At 49.1% G+C, this 18687-nt stretch overlaps 1 protein-coding gene across 2 annotated transcripts in view; it reads right to left on the reverse strand.

Annotated features, from left to right (window-relative positions):
* Positions 1 to 14453, reverse strand: part of ARHGEF18 (Rho/Rac guanine nucleotide exchange factor 18) — a 59040-nt gene extending 44587 nt beyond the window's left edge. Inside the window, exon 1 of one of the 2 annotated variants that reach the window (XM_079773188.1) lies at positions 14323 to 14453. The gene's annotated coding sequence lies outside the window, so the exon portion shown is untranslated. Of the gene's footprint in view, positions 1 to 12373; positions 12475 to 14322 lie in introns of those variants that run through there. The other variant, XM_079773187.1, reaches the window with a different exon arrangement.
* Between the last annotated feature and the right edge of the window lie 4234 nt (positions 14454 to 18687).

Raw genomic sequence — 18687 nt, forward strand, 5'->3', positions numbered from 1 at the left:
AGCCAGTGACCCTGGGTCGTCTACCTCTAACCTGACGCTAGACCCCTAGTTAACGCCCTTTGGGAACTTGTATCCAACTCAGTTGTGAGCCTGGCTGAAGAATGATTAGCTCAGAATTACCTCAATATTCCTGTGGGCTTCTCTTCCTGCCCCGAGAACATTGTGGGGGACAACTAGGTGCTTCCCATTCCACATGTTCCACTTGCTTCCCTGATCTACTGGACTAGATGTTTACCGCCTGCCAGAAGGGAAATGAGGGTGATGTGACATGCTTTCTTCCTGGTGATTCATGCTGGTTTTAAAGCTCATGAACGCAGCTGCCTCTTTAACAACTCCGTTCTTCAGGGTGACAGGAGGATGACAACAACTGGGCCGTCTCTAGTTCTGCTTCCTCCTTGGGCCTGGGACCACACTCACCAGATGCCAGCTTTCCGGTGGTATGCCTCGAGATGTCAAAGGTTGTAGGTATCTGAGACTTGTTTTTAAGTTCTTTCAAGACCCTATCATGTCCGATGCAACTAGTATAGAGAACTCTTTAAAAATATATATATATACACACACACATACTTTCATATATATATAACTGATTTCAGAGAGGAAGGGAGAGGGAGAAACATCAATGATGAGAGGGAATCATTGATCAGCTGCCTCCTGCACATGCCCCCTGCCCCCCCCCCTCCCTCCACCCGGGGACTGAGCCCAAAACCTGGGCATGTGTCCTGACTGGAAATCAAACTGTGACCTCCTGGTTCATAGGTCAACGCTCAACCACTGAGCCACACAGCTGGGCTGAGTACTCTTACATTTGAATTCAATGATTAAAAACAACAATCTAATTCGAAAGTGAGTAAAGGGCTTGAACAGCCATTTCTCCAAAGACATACAAATGGCCAAAAGCATGTAAAAAGATGCTAAACACTACAAATCATTAGGGAAATGCAATCAAAACCACAATGAGATGCCACTTCACACCCACTAGCACGACACAATTTTTTTCTTTTAATTTTTATGTATTGACTTTAGAGAGGGAGAAGAAGGGAATGAAGGAGGGAGAGAGGGAGGGAGGGAGGGAGGGAGGGAAGGAGAGAAAGATACATTTGTTGTTCCACTTATTTATGCATTCACGGTTTGATTTTTATATGTGCCCTGACCAGGGATCAAATCCACTACTTTGGTGTATCCAGATGATATAATTTAAAAAAATGGAAAATAAGTGTTGATGAGGATATAGAGAAACTGGAATCCTCATATATTGCTGGTAGGAATGTAAAATGGTGCAGCTGTTGTGGAAAAGTTTGGTGATTCCGCAAAAAGTCAAACATGGGCCCTGGCTGGGTTTCTCAATGGTCAGAGCATCAGCCCATGGTCCAAAGGGTCACGAGTTCAATTCCTGGTCAAGGGCATGTACCTCAGTTGTGGGTTTGATCCCCGGTCCTGGTCGGGGTGCATGCAGGAAGCAACCAATTGATGTGTCTCTCACAGAGATGTTTCTCTCTCCCCCTGCCTTCCCCCTTCCACTCTGTCTGAAAATCAATGGAAAAAATATCCTCGGGTAAGGATTTAAATAAATAAATACATACATACATACATGTCAAACACGGAATTACCATATGACCCAGGAATTCCACTGTTGAGTGTAGACCCAAAAGAACTGGAAGCAGGGATTCAAACAGATACTGGTATATCCATGTTCACAGAAGCATTATTCACAAAAGTGGAAACAATCCAAGTGTCTCTTGATGAATGAGTGGACAAACAATGTGGTGTACAGGATTCAGCCTTAAAAAGAACACTCTGACACCTGCTACAACATGGATGAACCTTGAAAATATTATGCTCAGTGAAATAAGCCGGTCACAAAGGAACAGATGTGCGATTCCACTCATATGAGGTCCCTAGAGGAGTCAAATTCACAGAGACAGAAAGTGGATGGGTGCCAGGGGCTGGGGATTGGGGGAGTCAGTATTTACGGGGGACAGAGTTTCAGGTGGGGAAGATGAGAAAGTTCCAGAGATGGATGGTGGGGATGGATGCGCAGCAATGTGAATGTACTTAATGCCACTGAACTAGACACTTAAAAATGGTAAAAAAAATAAATAAAAATAAAGAGAGAGAGAGAGAGAGAGAGAGAGAGAGAGAGGCACAAGCAATGCTGCAGGAGACTTGAACTTCAGAATGGCTACTCCACAACCATGGTGGATTGAGACTTTTCCCACAAACAGGACATTCCCCATGACAGACGGGGCAAAACGGCCTTAAGAACTTCTTTCCAGCCCTAACCGGTTTGGCTCAGTGGATAGGGCGTTGGCCTGCGGACTCAAGGATCCCAGGTTTGATTCTGGTCAAGGGCATGTACCTTGGTTGTGGGCACATCCCCAGAAGGGAGTGTGCAGGAGGCAGCTGATCGATGCTTCTCTCTCATCGATTTTTCTAACTCTCTATCCCTCTCCCTTCCTCTCTGTAAAAATTCAATAAAATATATTTAAAAACAAACAAAAAAAACTTCTTTCCACTTTCTCTAATGACAACTGTCCTTAGTGACAGAATTGAGGAGGTTCAACAAGAGACTAATTCTAACACACAGGGCTGGAAGGTCCCTGTCTATGCCTCTTAGCATCCACTCCCCAAAACTGCCTTAGCAATTCAGAAGGACGGTTAATGCAAAACATGGGAACGGAATCGGCTCCATTGGATGTTTTGAGTCACTCTGATGAACAAGTTTAACAACCACACAAGGGGCTGGCGGAGGCCGACCTAGCAAGAATCACTTCCACAGGGTGACATCAACCACCAGTGGAAACAGCATTTTGATGACAAGTTGAAGTGGGACAAATCCGGACAGGAGGACAGAGGTGTGGCCTCAAGAGCGGAAGGCGAGTGATAAACAAGAGGAGCTCAGGGTTCTGTTTCCTTATTAACATACCTGAAAAAGAACGTGCAAAAGAGCAGACGCCCTGCACAGCTCAGGCTTGTCCCTGAGGTCACCTGCGGGCCCCTTGCTCGATTTCACACTATTTTCTGGTGTCAGAAAGGAGGCATCTTCAACATCATACACAGGCAGGTCCGACCCAGAAAAAGCACTTGCCTTGTGAGTGTTTCTCGTGACTCTGGGTACCAGGCCAGATGCTGGGACCCCAGCAAGACATTCCTCGCTCCACCCCCTACAGCCTTGCTAGGAAGGGCAGCTGACCTTCCTCTCAGGCATTTAAAAGATAATGTTAATTCAATTGACTATACAGAAATCAGAATGACGTGGCTGAAATGATTTTGAACAGACTAATTCAGCTACCATACATCTGAAGTCTTCCCCAACTGGCCTTATTCCTTTTTTAAAAAAAACTTCTGATGGGAGAAATAAAGAGCAAATGTTAGCAGAGGTGGCTGTAAGAAGGGCAGAGGAAATCAAACACTTGACAGGGGCCTGTGGGTTTGTCTTTCAGCAGATAAAAAGCATTCAGTTAAAGGCGGAAGGCAGGAAAGAAAAACATACACAACAATGCCAGAAAAAACCTGTTTGCTTTCAATGGCCTGGGAAATTATTCAAGGGCAATGCATTTCTGTAAAAAGACAACCGAAATTGTATCAGTGTCCTTGGGGCTTAGAAAAGATCCTCCACAGGGAGTTCTAAGTGCTAACCCACACCTGTCCCCTTCACCTGTGTTTCTCACCAACTTCACAAGGTCAGAGTCACGGCCCTAGAAACAGAATGGTAACAACCATGGGTTGTTATAGGGGCAAGCCACCTGCTTTGTAAATAAAGTTTTATGGGAACATAGCCACACCCACTGGTTTTCGTGTGGTCTGGGGCTGCTCTTTCCAGTAGAGTAGCTGTGTCAAGGACTGTGGTCTGCAAAGTCTCACGTATTTACTACTGGCTTTTTACAGAAAAAGTCTGCGGATCCCTCATAACTGTGTCTAATTGGTTTGTTCTGGAAGGAGAAACATTCCCAACAATCAAAATGCAGCCTGCTGGGCCCATGGAAAGCGCCTCCGTCTAATCCCTGGCATGCAGGAGAGAGTGGAGTAAAGTGGTGACTGACCCTGTGAAGTCATTACTGGATTCCAGAGGCCCAAATACCGCATGCTGGTAGCAAACAGGTACGAGGTGGTTTCTGAGTATCTCTACAATCCTAAGGATGCTGGCTATAACTATTAAGGGAGATCAGCAACCAGCTCCTACATTAGGAAAATCCCAGAACCTTGCAAAGACCTTCATTAGTATTCTTTTTAGAACTGCAAAGGTGTGACCTTGAATTTATTTTACAACTCACGTCTCAAGGTCAGGAAGAAAACAGTCCTGTGCAGGGCTAGACAGACAGAACATTCCCCCCTTCCCCCTTAAAGTCTATAAAACTTTTGTATTTGGTGAAAGTGGTATTTTAATGCACCAAGGAATATATTCCATAATATAGAGTATAGGCAAACATTTGACAGGCATCTTTTTATACAGTCACATGCCATATAATGGTTAATGACAGACCAAATACATGACCATGGTCTCGTATATAATGGAGTTGAAAAATTCCTATCACCTAGTGGCACTGTAGCCATCATAACGTCATAGTGCAATGCATTACTCACAAGTTTGTGGTGATGCTGGTGTAAACAAACCTACTGAGCTGCTTGTTGTATAGAAGTATAGCACATGCAATTATGTACAGGACATAATACTTGTCTCTTGATGGTATCATTTTCTCTTGTGCTTGATTTAATCTCAGGTTGTTTTATAAATGTAGGGTAGTCTGCCCTAGCCGGTTTGGCTCAGTGGATAAAGCGTTGGCCTGCAAACCGAAGGGTCCGGTCAAGGCGCCTACCTTCGTTGCAGGCTCCTCCACAGCCCAAGCCCTGGTTGGGGTGCATGCAAGAGGCAACCAATTGACGTGTTTCTCTCACATTGATATTTCTCTGTCTTTCCCTCTCTCTAAAAATCAATGGAAAAATATCCTCGGGTGAGGATTAACCAAAGATTAATACCAATGTCGTGTAGCCTAAGTGTACAGTTTTTATAGTCCACAGTAGTGTGCACTAGGGTCCTAGGCCTTCACACTCACTCGCCCTCACTCACCGATTCACTCAGAATAACTTCCAGGCCTGTGAGCTCCACGTGTGGTAAGTGCCCTTTACAGGTGCACCATTTTTTTTTATCTTTTATTGATTGATTGATTGATTTCAGAGAAGGGAGAGGGTGAGATACAAACATCCATGATGAGAGAAATATTGACTGGCTGCCTCCTGCACGCCTCACACTGGGGATCAAGCCTGAAATCCAGGCATATTTCCTGACTGGGAATCAAACCGATCTCCTGGTTCATAGATCAATGCTCAACCACTGAGCCACACCGGCCCATTTTTGATCTTTTATACTGTATTTTTATTTTACTTTTCCTAAATACTTACTGTCATGTTGCAACTGCCTACAGTATTCAGTATAGTAACATACAGTACAGGCGTAGTAGTCTAGGCCTGTGGTGGGTTGCACCACCTAGGTTTGTTTAAGTGTCCTCTGTGATGTTTGCCTAGCGACACATCAGATTTAGAAGCTTTTCAAACAAGAAGCTAGTTCTTCTTAAGATCTTCTCCCCTTTCCTCTCTTGACTTACTGGGTTCCCAAGAGTAAGCCCAAGTTGAACACTTATTTTAACTTTAAAATATGTGAAAAGAACTACGTGTTGAAAAGAACCTAAGAGCCCTAGCCGGTTTGGCTCAGTGGATAGAGCGTTGGCCTGTGCACTGAAAGGTCCCAGGTTCAATTCCGGTCAAGGGCACATGCCCGGGTTGTGGGCTCGATCCCCAGTGGGGGGCTTGCAGGAGGCAGCCGATCAATGTTTCTCTCTCATCATTGATGTTTCTATCTTTCTCTCCCTCTTCCTTCCTCTCTGAAATCAATAAAAATATATTTTTTAAAAAAGATGGAGTTTAAAAAAAAAAAAAAAAGGAAAAAGAAAAAGAACCTAAGGAATGAGTACCAGTTACTTGTAAACTTGTTCTATTTATAACAAGATATAGAAGATTCCTGGTGGGTTGAATAGGGTGCCCCCCAAATTTCTGTCCACTCAGGACCTCAGAATGTGGCCTTATTTGGAATTAGGGTCTCTGCAGAAGTAATTGAGGGTTTTGAGATGAAATCATCCTGGATTTAGGGTGGGCCCTAGATCCAATGACTGGTGTGTCTGTAAGAGAAGAGTTTTGGACACAGAAAGACACAAACACTCAGAAGAGGAAGCCAAATGAATACGGAGGCAGAGACGGGAGATGAAGCCACAAGCCAAAGGAACAACGCCGAGGGCCACCTTCTAGAAGCTGGAAGAGGTAAGGAAGGGTCTTCCCAGAGCCTCCGAGTGAAGGTGGCCCTGCAGACACCTTGATGCCAGACTTCCGGGAGAACAAGTTTCTGGGACTGAGAGCTCCCCAGGGGGTAGTAACTTATTACAGCAGCCCTGGGGAACTCAGGCAGGCACTCGGTAGTCCAAGCTATTAACTGTAGTGCCAGCGCTTACTTCTTTCTAAACATTTCCTACTGTATGGTGTGCTGGGATTCCGAGGCTGCATTCTGACATTGTAAACTGTGATCCATTAGTGAGATGGAAAAAACAGTTTCTCACAAAATAAATATAACAGAAAATACCAGTGTCTAGCATGAGTAATGAAACTGAGTATTCTTTGGTAAAACTTTGGGTGCCCTCAGGTGTGCAGGGTCGCTGGGTAAAGAATTAGTTTTCATTCTGATCACAGTCATAACGAAATGTACCCATCTAAGGGACTGTGCTATAGAGTCCCAGAAGCCCCCACCTTTGGGCCCATCTGTAAGGTGAACATTCTGACTATTGGAAAACAACCTTAGTTCTTACAATCTCCAGGGACCAAGATCCTCGGTGTTTGGTTGGTTTTCCCATTTAGAAGGCCTTTGTGTTTCATCTTCGCTGTGTTTCTGCTTCCCTTGACTGTTGGTCAGTTGTCCAGTTCCCTAAGTGTCTGTGGGACAGCATAGGTAGGACCCAGAGGCAGAGGCAGTGGCCAGGATGCCCCTCAACCAAGGAGTCAGGATAGGAAACTAATTAACACCCATCAGAGGACACTGGGTCGGGTCAACTGATGAAACAGGACACTGCCCCTGGGGCAGACTGTGCCCACCGCTGGCATGTCCCATGTCACTATTCTTTAATGGTCATGTTGTTATGGATTTTAAGAGAACTGTTAGGTTGCTCCACTGGTGTGGCTCAGTGGTTGAGCATCAACCCATGAACCAGGAGGTCATGGTTTAATTCCCAGGCAGGGCACATGCCCGGGATGCAGGTTCGGTACCCAGTAGGGGGCCTGCAGGAGGCAGCCGATCAATGATTCTCTCATCATTGATGTTTCTATCTCTCGTTTCCTCTCCCTTCCTCCCTGAAATCAATAAAAAAATATTTTTAAAAAATAGCTAGATTCAGGCTACCATGTGAATGAACCTTGAAAACATTAGTAAAAGAGACCACATGCAAAAAGCTACATACTGTAGAATTCCATTTATAGGAATTTGTCGAGATTAGGCAAATCTATAGAGATAGGAAGTAGATTCATGGTTGCCAGAGGCTTGGGGACAGGGAAGTGTCTACTAATGTGTACAGGACTTCCTTTTGGGGTGATAAGAATGAAAACACACACACACTGAATTATACACTTTAAAAGGTTGAATATTGCGGTATGTGAATTACAATATCCCAATTTTAAAAAGCAGAATGGCTGACCCTATGGACAGCAGGGTTCTCCTCATCAAGAGGGGAAGCTGGAGGGCTTTCCCCTGAGGAGCTTTTGGAACAGTCTAGAAGAGGGAGAAACACTAAAAGAAACGTTTTAGCTTCCTGATAATAGGCCAGGTGGGGCTAATGACAAACTTAAGAGCAGTAATTTACAAGATGTAACATATGCTTGTTCCTCAAATTTCAGGTTGCACTTCATTTAAAAAAAAGTATTTTTATGGATTTCAGAGAGGAAGGGAGAGGGGAAGAGAGAGATAGAAACATCAATGATGAGAGAGAATCATTAATCGGCTGCCCCCTGCATGCCCACACTGGGGATCAAGCCCACAACCCGGGCATGTACCCTTGGCTGGGATCAAACCCGGGACCCTTCAGTCGGCAGGCCGATGCTCTATAGGCCCTTGAAGGCCTGCCTATGAAGGGCTACTCTTCACTGTGCTTGAACCCAGAAAGACCTTGGGAAGAGGTGGGGGTAGTGGAAAAGAGACCCCAGATCTGAGGGCAGGGAACAGTTTCCCCTTCTCGACTGCAAGATAAATGCGAGAGAAGTGTGAACTGGTCATCTACTCATGGGGGCCCGAGCAGTGCAAGAAATTCAGCTAGCTGATGACGCAGGGCCATCACCTACCCGGTCACCTCTGTTAAACTCTTTCTCACATTGTCAACTAAGCCCCAACAAATCCATCTCCACACAGACTGGCAGTCTGACCTCTTTCCACACTGCTTAGATCCAAGTCATCTCCCAATACTGCTCCCTGTCTCCAGCCTCCGCCCTTTCCAAGCGCACTGATGGAAATAGCCAGAAAGTCACCCAGAGTCACACACCAGTCTATAAAATGCCCGTCAGCTCTACCCAATCAACAGCATGTTGTCCCCTGACAGCCTTCACGCATGCTGTTCCACGGTGCCAAGAGCTGCTGAGCATGCCTAACCATCACTCCACAGGACGGAGGGCTTTCCTGCCCATGCCTGAAATTCCCGTCCATGATGAAATTCTGACCCCACATCCCTGTCTCAAGCCCTGTTACAATGGATGGCACAGAGGACTTTGTAACCATCTGCTACATGGCAGGGAGCTGATACTTGACTTTAGGAAAATAAGAATCTATTCATATCAATAATCCAGCTGCAAATCATGATGTTGGCAAGCTGTCCCCTTTTCTTCAGAGCTGTCTGATCTTGGCCTCTCGGCCTCCAGTGTCCCCGTCTCAAACCATTTCTTACGATTCTGCCCGCGCCCATAGCCACTTCCACTGAGCTCTAGCTCTCCTGCCCCCTCTTATCTGACAGTGAGATGAACCCACTTACCACGTAATCCACCTTTTTAAAGTGCACAGTCGATGGCTTTTAGCACATTCAGAATTGTACATCCATACAATCCATTTTAGAACATTTCTTTAACATCCCCAAAAGACACCCTGTACCTCTTAGTTGTCACTCCCCACCCACCTCTCCCTCCAGTCCCAAGCAACCACTAATCTACTTTTTGTCTCTATGGATTTGCCTGTTCTAGATATTTCTCATAATTGGAATCAGACAATATGTGGCCTTTGTGCCTGGCTTCTTTCACTCAGCATAATGTTTTCAAGGCTCATCCACGTCATAGCGTATATGGGAACTTCATTCCTTTTTGTGGGTGGACAATATTCCACTGCATGGACAGACCACATCTTACTTTCCATTCATTAGCTGATGGGCATTTGGGTTGTCTATTGTGAACGATGCTCCTCCGAACATGTGTGTGTGTGTTTGTGTGGAGGGCTCACATTTCCATTTCTCTTAGGCATGTACCTAGGAGTGGAATTGATGGATCTTACGGTAATTCTGTGCTGAGCCTTCTGAGGAGCAGTAGGATTGTTTTCCAAAGTGGCTGCATCACTCTACAGTCCCCCCAATAGTGTTGAGGGCCTCGATGTTTCCATCTTCCCATCTCTTCATATTCTTGGATTAGGAGCCCCCAAATGGACACTGCAAAGGGTCACAAGAACCTGCCATTGATCACCACATCCTGGCATCCTGAATGCCACAGAGCTGACTCCTTACTGCTTGGGACGCCCAACAATGCCGAGCATTTTGCTCTACATGTGCCTGGTCAGTCACTATCCGCTTCGCTTAGTAGAGAGCACGCTGACCCGCACCGTGGATTTATTATACTTTCTAAATTCATTTCACTTTGCAAAATCATCTCAGCAAATGAGAGTTATCCACACACAGCACAGAACTGTCCTTGTGTGCAGGATCCTGCCTGATTCAGCCAAGTAAGTGGCTGTGGTCCATCCCTCCATCCAACCCACGCTGCAATGGAGAGGCGCCTGCCCAGACCACATCTCTGTTTTACCCTTCTCTCCTCCTCATCCCCACACCCCTAAGAAGGACCAGCTGATAAAACGTTCAGGGATTAGTGTTGACAGATGTAGAACTCTGTTCCTGTACTAAAAACCACTGAATGGCACGCTTTAAAAGGATGAATTACATGGTATGTGAATTATATCAGTAAAATTGTTATGCTGAAAAAGAGTGACACGATTTTAAAACAGAACCTCCCCACAATGTGTTAAATGTATACACTTAAACCTTTAGAATATTTTTTTCAAAAGATGATGTAAGTCAGTGGAGGTATTTGCTACTTTGAACATAACCAACTGCAACTTTATTCTTAGTCAAAACTATGAACCTATCAAAGAACAAAAGCAGAGAAGCGAGCAGGTTGCGGTTGCGTTTAGTTTACACCCAACGCAATTTCAACAACAAGAATGAGCAGAGCTGCAGGGTCCTTCCACTGAGCTCCCGGGAGGGAGGACAGTGTTTTAATCAGTTTGTGCCCTCCCCCATCACCACATTCCTCCTCCAAAAAGGTCCCACAGGCAGCACTGGAGCTGTGACTGCAATTATTTTGCACCTGGAGAGGGTTTTGAAAACAGCAGCTCTTCACTCCTTCCAGGGGGAAAGTACAGTTTAACTAACAAATAACATAGAAACCACAATTGCTTGAACTTACTAAGCTCTCAGGGCTTTAAGTTATTTTTTTTTAAAAAAAAGCTGTGATGAAAATGTTTCAAAAGTCAGCTGGAACTTGAAGAAATGGAAACTGGCCCCAGGAGGAGTGAGGAAGAATGAAGGAGACTCTGACTTAAGGGTCAGAAATATGCTGAACATGTGGAAGGTAAACACCCAGGGAGGCACGGCTGGTGACCACAGCCCTAGTCCCCGGGGCTGGGGACAAGGAAAATGGTAATTGCTACTGTGTGACAAGAATAAAAATTATATCCTGGCGATGCCAGAAACAATGTAGGTACACTGCAGCTTTCACAGTGGGGCATTCTCAAATCAACTTAAGAGAAAGGAATCACAGAATCGCGTTTCCTTTGACATATGGCATTTAAAAGTGAAAAGCTATTTGAAAGTAAAACAAAGTACCTATACAAGAACTAAGTGACTATGCCTTCTGGCTGTATGCTCTTATTTGCTTTAAAACAACTTTTTTTTTTTCTCAAGAGGACCTGACCTGTAGAAATTGTAAATTCTGACCCAGTCCAAAAAACAACCGAAATGCTCAAATTTTCTAGACTTTGCGTTACCTGGAAGGGCAACCTAAAAATACAATCTAAAGATACGGGGCATGAGCATATGCACAAAATATACAACATTTATTGAGCATCCACCATTTGCCAGGCATTCTGCTACGCACCTTACACATATTATCACATCAAATCCTCAACCAATCCTTATTCCCGGTTTAAAGATGGGAAGACCGAGGTTCAGCGAGGTTACCTGGCTAATGGGCGGTAGAAACTGGGACCAGAACCAAGTTCTGATTTGCCTGTGCTCTTGACACTTCTCCATATAGCTCCAGGATTAATCATTCACCCGGATACGTGCAAAATCATCCCCAAATAAAGCGCCCTTGGCCATGGGACTGTCACACGGTCCTGAACTCTCCCTAGTCAACCAGAAGGGACGGTCCCTTCACCTGCCGGCTGCAGTTCCGCCCTCCCCCAGAGGCCCGGGGGCGGGGGGGGGGGGGGGCGGAAGCCGTTTTCTTCACTCGGTGGGGAAAACTTCAGGAAAACGTTCTACCTTCTGGGCCCGTCATCCTTTTTAGCGCTTCGGTCTCAGCAGAGCAACAGGTGAAAAGAGCAAGCCGGCGACAACAAACCGTGCCAACGCCAGGGGCCCCTCATTTCTGCGCGCAATGAACACTGCACCGCACCATCTAAATTCTCCCGCCAGACACAGGAGTGAGGGGTGCGGAGTGCGGAGTGCGTGTGCCCAGAGCACACAGACACTTTGGGGTCTTGTTACCCCAACGCTCGCCGGCACCGCGGACCTCCGCTCCGGGGAGTGAGTTCTCCACGGAGGACTCGAGCACCACGGTGCCGGTTACTGTTACGGTGATTATCACTTCCCTGGTCCTGCCCCAGGTGCCCCTGAACCTGGCGCCGATGACCTTCCCCTCCCGATCGAGAGGACGGTGCACCGTCCCAGGGCTGGGGCTCGCAGGGGAACGGCGGGCATCGCCTGCACCTCTGCATCCGCCAGAGACCCGCCGCCAGCTCGGAGGAGGCCGCCCCGGTGCCCGACGGCGCCCGCGGGGCCGAGGCCTCCCCCCGGAGCGCCCGTCCAGCCGCCCTCACCTCGGCGCGGCCCCTCGCACGCCGCTCGCGGGCCGCTGCACAGCCAGCTTCCCGGCGCCGCCGCCGCCCACCCTCGGTGAAGCCACAGCCGCTCGCTAAGCGGAGCCGGAAGCGGAAAGCCGCGCGGATGAGTTGCGCAGGCGCAGCCCCGCCCCAGGGCCGGCCAGGGGGTGTGGCCTGAGGGGGCGGGGCCTCGCGGCCGGTCCGCGGCCGAGTTTTGCCCCGGGCTGAGCCTGGAATGCAGGGCTTGGCCACCCGCCTGTTTGGGGGTGCGCGGGGTCTGCTGCGGGGGGCGCTGGCGGGGCGGGCGAGGGCGCTCCTCGAGGGGCGGGTCAGTGGGGCGGGGTCCACGGCGGCCCCGGCCATTAGCGGGGCGGGGTTCTGGGTGGGGAGGACAATGGGGCTGGGAGGCAATCGGGTGCTGGGAGGTCAGCGGGCGCCTGGGGATGTTGGCGGGGTTGAGGGCGAGTCTGAGGGCAAGGAGTTGGAGAAGGGAGGCTACAAGAAATGGAGAGAACAGATTTGTCACGTAGGAAGAAGGGTCGGTGTAGACTACAGACAGAATTGACTAAAAGTCAGGTGGTCCAGACACCTTGACATAGGTACCCCAGCTATCCCAAACACATGCCAGACACCCAGACAGGGGCCATCAGATACTTTCAGGCCAGACAACTGTTCAGACACCCCACCTAGGTCTGTTAGATCCCCAATACTAGCATTCAGGATCTGAAAAACATGCCAAATATCCCCAAAGTACCACACACCTTCATCCAGGAGCCATGAGGTACCCCCAAACAGGCTTTCAGGCACCCAGAAACCTATGAGACCCCACACAGCAACTTTTAGATCCTCTCCTAAAACACAAACTAGATACCCTCAATACAGATGTGATCACATACTCTGAAACACATGCCAGACACCCTCACACAGGTGTTCTTAGATATGCCTTCCCCAGTGCGGGCACCTCCTCAGGTACCACCAGACATCCTTGCCCTGAGGCTGCTGGTCCAATCCAGGTCCTTCACAGGTGGGGCCTCTGGGCAGTAACCAGGGGAGGAACCAAGTACCTCTCACCCAAGGTTCAAGCTGCTCCACCAGGCCAAGAGCTCCCCAAATCAAATTCAGTTCAGCATACACACACACACACACACACACACACACACACACACACACACACACTCTGTGGTCAAGAGCCCTCACTTCAGAAACTGGGGGTGAGGGTGGGGGATCTTCAAATGGCCTGCCTTCAGTTTAAGTCTGGTCTTTGTGGTCAAGAGAAGCAGCATGTCGAGGGAACTGGAGACTCACTCTAGAAGTGCAAGGACATGCTTCATCGGACACCCAACTCTGGTCTAGGTCAGAAGCCCCACTTTGGGTCTTTTGAGGTCTTCAGGGTCGGTAAATGTCCACTCTCTGAATTGCTATGACTTTTGGACTTTACCCGAAGGCCCTGGGGAGCCATTGGAGATTCTAAGCAGGAAGAGTGGTATAACCCTTATTTCTGTTGCCATCTTGGTTATAGAAACCTTCAGGTGACATAGCTCTCCCCTAAGTGTAGAAACTGGCTTTTTCAAAGAGCCTGGCAAGGAGAGATATCTCTCATCTTGTACCCATCCAACCATTCTGTACCTATGGAGTCTTTATCATGGGCCATAGACTTTACTAAGAGCTAAGGAGACACAGAGAGCTTAAGTCTACAGCAGTATTTCTTAGTCTTCGCATTATCGACAATTGGGCTGGATAATTCTCTGTTGTGGGGGCTGTCCTGTACATTGGAGGATGTTAAACAGCATTCTTGGCCTCTACCCGTTAGATGTAAGTAGCACTCCCAGTCCTGACAATCAAAAATGTCTGCAGGCATTGTCAAATGTCCCCGGGGGGCGGGGGGGGGGGGGACAGAATGACCCTCAGCTCACAGCAACTGGCCTAAGAGACACACAGACACGTACCGTCACCGAATGCAGGCTTCACGGTGGGAGTGGATCTGCACTGCGTTTTAAAAGGTGAGTAAGAGTTAGGCGGCCCGGGGAGTTCCAGGAACAGCACGGAATGAGCAAGCACTCTGCACAGTGGGCAGCCACAAGACTTCAGGGTGGCTGAGCTTTGGAGCCAAGGCGGCTGAAGAGTGGGAGAAAAGGGTGGAGGGGTAGGCGGGGTCAGACCATGAAGAGCCTCCAAGGCCAAGGCCGGGAACAGGACTGTCTGGAACCGTATTTCCTTAGAGGGCTGGTCTCTGGGAAAGCATGTCAGCTTCACCTTGGAGACCCACCTCCTGTCATTACCTGGAGAGTGAGTCATTCCCTGTTCTGTTTCACTCACTGTGGGGCTGTTTCCTCTAGGGGACAGGGAGTGATGTGTGTACATAAGCTTGTGGTGAGTTATACCTGGAGGTGCCTGCCCTCAGCCTGTAGGGAGTGAGACACAGCTGTTCCGGCTTCCTGTGCCTCTTTACACAGGTGTGGGGGCTGTGGTAAAAGCCCAGGCTTTAGATGCTAGCTTTGTCCTAACAACAACAAATAGTGGTGATGATGATGATGACGACGATGACGACGATGATGATGATAGATGCTACTATTGCCCTTCCATACCAGGCACCATGCTAAGTGCTACCGACATAATTTCTTTCACACAAACTCAAATCTTCCCTGAGCTCAAAGGGTTATTTTGAAAATCAAATGTCTCCAAGAGCTGGAGCTTAATTTCTTCCAACCTGAGAGTAGACCCAACTGAGTGACTGGCTTCTAAACAATAGAGTAGGAAGAGGGAAAAATAGTAACCTGGCAGACGTTACTTTAACTAGGGCAGTGGTCGGCAAACTCATTAGTCAACAGAGCCAAATATCAACAGTACAACAATTGAAATTTCTTTTGAGAGCCAAATTTTTTAAACTTAAACTTCTTCTAACGCCACTTCTTCAAAATAGACTCGCCCAGGCCATGATATTTTGTGGAAGAGCCACACTCAAGGGGCCAAAGAGCCGCATGTGGCTCGGGAGCCGCAGTTTGCCTACCACTAAACTAGGGGATGAAGGTTAACATCCCCAGGAATGTCATGATCATAGCACTTGCCCTCTGATATGATGAGGCAAGAGGTTCCTCAAACCATAACCCCCTGTGTCTAGTTATGAGGAAACATCAGACAAACCTAGACTGGAGGACACTGTACAAGACACAAGGCTAATACTTCTCAAGAATGTCAAGGTCATGAACAATAAGAAGAGGCTGAGAAACCATCACAGACCAGAGAGATGGGAGGCAGGATGATTAAAGATAACGTGTCCTGAGCTGGATCCGAAAATAGGAAGAGCACCCTAACGGAAACAAAAAACAACAACAGCAACAACCGGTGGAATCTGAAGCTGGAGTTTGGTAAGTAGAGTTGTTCCAATGTTGGTTGCTAAATTGTGACCAGTGTACTGTGGTCATCTATAATAATAAAAGGGTAATATGCTAATTAGACTGAACGTCATTCTGGACATCCTTCCTGACAAAGCCAGGGCCGAGGGAAGCCAGCCTGGGAAGGAAGGCCTACTCTTGCACGAATTTTCGTGCATCGGGCCTCTAGTACTAGTATAAGAGGTTAACATGAGGGGAAGCTAAGTGAAAGATATAAGAGGACCCTCTTTATTCTTTTTGCACCTTTTGTTACATCTAAAATTAAAAGTTTAGGGGAAAGAAGGGGGTCCCTTCTGTGACTGTAACGTGGCGTTCAGGAAATTAGTCCCTGTCGGAACCCTCCTCCTTCAAGGTCATATTGCTAAGGGGTTTATTGATCTGCTAGCTGGGGCAAGTCTTCTTGGGTCTTCCTTGCTGCAGACTAAGTTAGTTCCCGGGCCAGCAAACGTTTTCTGTCAAGAGCCCCACAGCAAACTTTTTCACCTTTGGGATCGATCGTGCTGCAGAATACTCCACCTCGCCTCTGTGCGTGAAAGCAGCCGCTCCCTATGTCCGTCTGTGGACGGTTCTAGATCTCACCCTTTTTTCTGCCAACTTCTCACCAGCTCCCTGAGTCCGATGCCTGAGCCAGGGCCCTCCAGGAAGGCCCCCTGTCATCACTCAAACTCAACCCCCAAAGAGCAGAAACAGGAAATCACCTGCTGCTGAGAAGCACTTCAAGACACAGAAGTTGTCAGCGCATTCTGCACTTGCAAAGCCCATGCCAGCCTCAGCCAAGGACAGGTTGTGTGTCAGAAAGCGGGTTGGAGCGCCTTCGATGGACAAACAGTTCAAAACCGCACGCTCCTGACCACAGCACCAGCAGCGGACACCCCGGCTCTGCACCAGGCCAAACCACAGCGGTGCTCGGTGCTCGGTGAGAGGCAGGAATGAGGAAGAAGGAGCCAACGCCCCGTGTGGAGCCAGGAAAGGCACGAAATTAAACATCAACCGTAACCGGCTCCGAGGGTGGAGGTGTAATTTCTAGGCCCTGCTCTCCATCTCTCTAGCCCCCTGGTTTTCACCCAGGGCAGTCCTGTCCTCCAGGGAGCGTGTGGCCATGTCTGGGGCCATTTTGGGTTGCCCTGACTCCATGGGAGGGGTGCTGGCATCTAGTGGGTGGGGGCCAGGTATGCGGTTCCACATCCTATGGTGCATCAGAGCGCCCCCCACAATAGGGGCGTGACTGGGAGAACGGACTTGTGGAACACGCGGAAAACACCCCTCCCTGCCATTGTCATCTCCCTGATACTCAAGAAGCCCATTTGAGCCTCCAAACCAGCCCTCGGAAGATAAAATCGCAGAAGAAATAGAAGCTGACGGGACCCTGTGTTCCCGCAGCTGTTCTGGCCTGCATCTGGCCTGCACTGGGGGTGGGCGGGGGGGGGGGCGAGGGTTGTCCCTCTTGCCCCCTCTCTCCTGTCCTGGTCCATTTCCTGTCTTAGCCTTGCACTGCTGGCGGCCAGGTGCACAGAATCCGACAGTGGGGCCTGAGCATACGGCCACAGGAGATGCCTTTGCAGCAGCTCCTGGGCTCCCGGTGATCGCTGGCTCCTGATCCCCGGGGCCTGGGGGGAGGGGAGCTGAAGAGTGGCTCCCCAGCTTCTTTTAGCGCCTGGAGGGAACCGAAACCCCGGGCTCCTGGCCGGGGACTTAGGAAAGGCTCACAGCCCAAATGTGAAGAGCCAGCAGCGCACACTCCCTATTCTTTGGAATTCACTCCTGGGGTGTGAAACCCCAAGCGCCCCCACCTGCTTAGGCCCAGGAGGGACAGTCAGACTCCGTGCCCCTAGCCTGGGACTTAGGGCGGCCCACAGCCCCCTGTGAGTTCCCCAGCCAAGGCACCCCTCGGACCTCCTGGCTGGACACCAGGGGTTGGGGGAGGGGGCAACAGAGAATTCCTGGACAGAGAAAAGTCACCCCGAAAAGCTGCCCCGGAGTGTAGCCCGCCCTCTGCTCTGTTGCTGCGAGGCCGCGAGCTGCAGTCTGCTCTGGCAGCCTTGTTAGGGTGGGAGGCCCTGCCCTCGCCCGCAGCTTGCCTGGGAGTAATTCACACCAAGGTCACTGGTTGTCATTCATGCTCTTCCACAGGGATAGCTAATAGAGAAAAGCCTCAAATGCACGGGTGCTCAGAGACATAAACGGGTTTTGTTACCTGATCTTGGAAACTTGCTGGAAATAGAATTTGAACCCAGAAACGCTGGCTGGGCTCATTTCTTTCTGAAGGGACGCTGTCTCCTGCTACCAGGCCTCTTAAGGGACTGAGGCTGTTAGAAAACGGTGACAGCGACAGGTTACTGGCCCAACTATTAGAAGCCAGTTAAAAGGCCAGACTTTGTCTATCCACGGCAGACACGGGGATGGAAGCCTCCCGGGAGGCCAGAGGCCTCCAGAATCCGCCACGGGTTCAAGGCCCCACACCTGGACGGCTGTATTACCGTTTTGGGAAGAGCCTCTATCTCGAAGCCTCCAGACAAATGACCCAACACATGCTCTTCCTCGGGAGCAGCCCCCGCCACACCCTTTCCCCTCTTCCCCCTCTTCTTCCCCCACAGACAGGCATCTCCCAAACGCTAAGGGACTTGCAACCTGGGGAGCAAAGGGCAGCAGCAGCTCGTCCCGGCTAATCCCCGAGCCTGTCCCCAAGGCCCCCTTTTCTCTGACTCCCTGAGAGCGAGGGCAGCCCAGCCGGGGCTCTCCTGCTGCTTCTTCTACGCGAAGCCCTTTGTTTCACTGCCCCCGGCTTTAATAAACGGTCCCTCGTAGCCCCCCGGACTCCTGTTGTGAAGTTCTTCCTGCACAAAGTCAAGAACCCACACGGGCCCAGCTGGCCCTAGGCAGACCCACTCCGGGCCGGTCCCCTTTCCGGCAACACCCGCC

Source organism: Cnephaeus nilssonii, assembly GCF_951640355.1.
Source record: "Cnephaeus nilssonii genome assembly, chromosome: 5".
NCBI classification, from domain to species: domain Eukaryota; kingdom Metazoa; phylum Chordata; class Mammalia; order Chiroptera; family Vespertilionidae; genus Cnephaeus; species Cnephaeus nilssonii.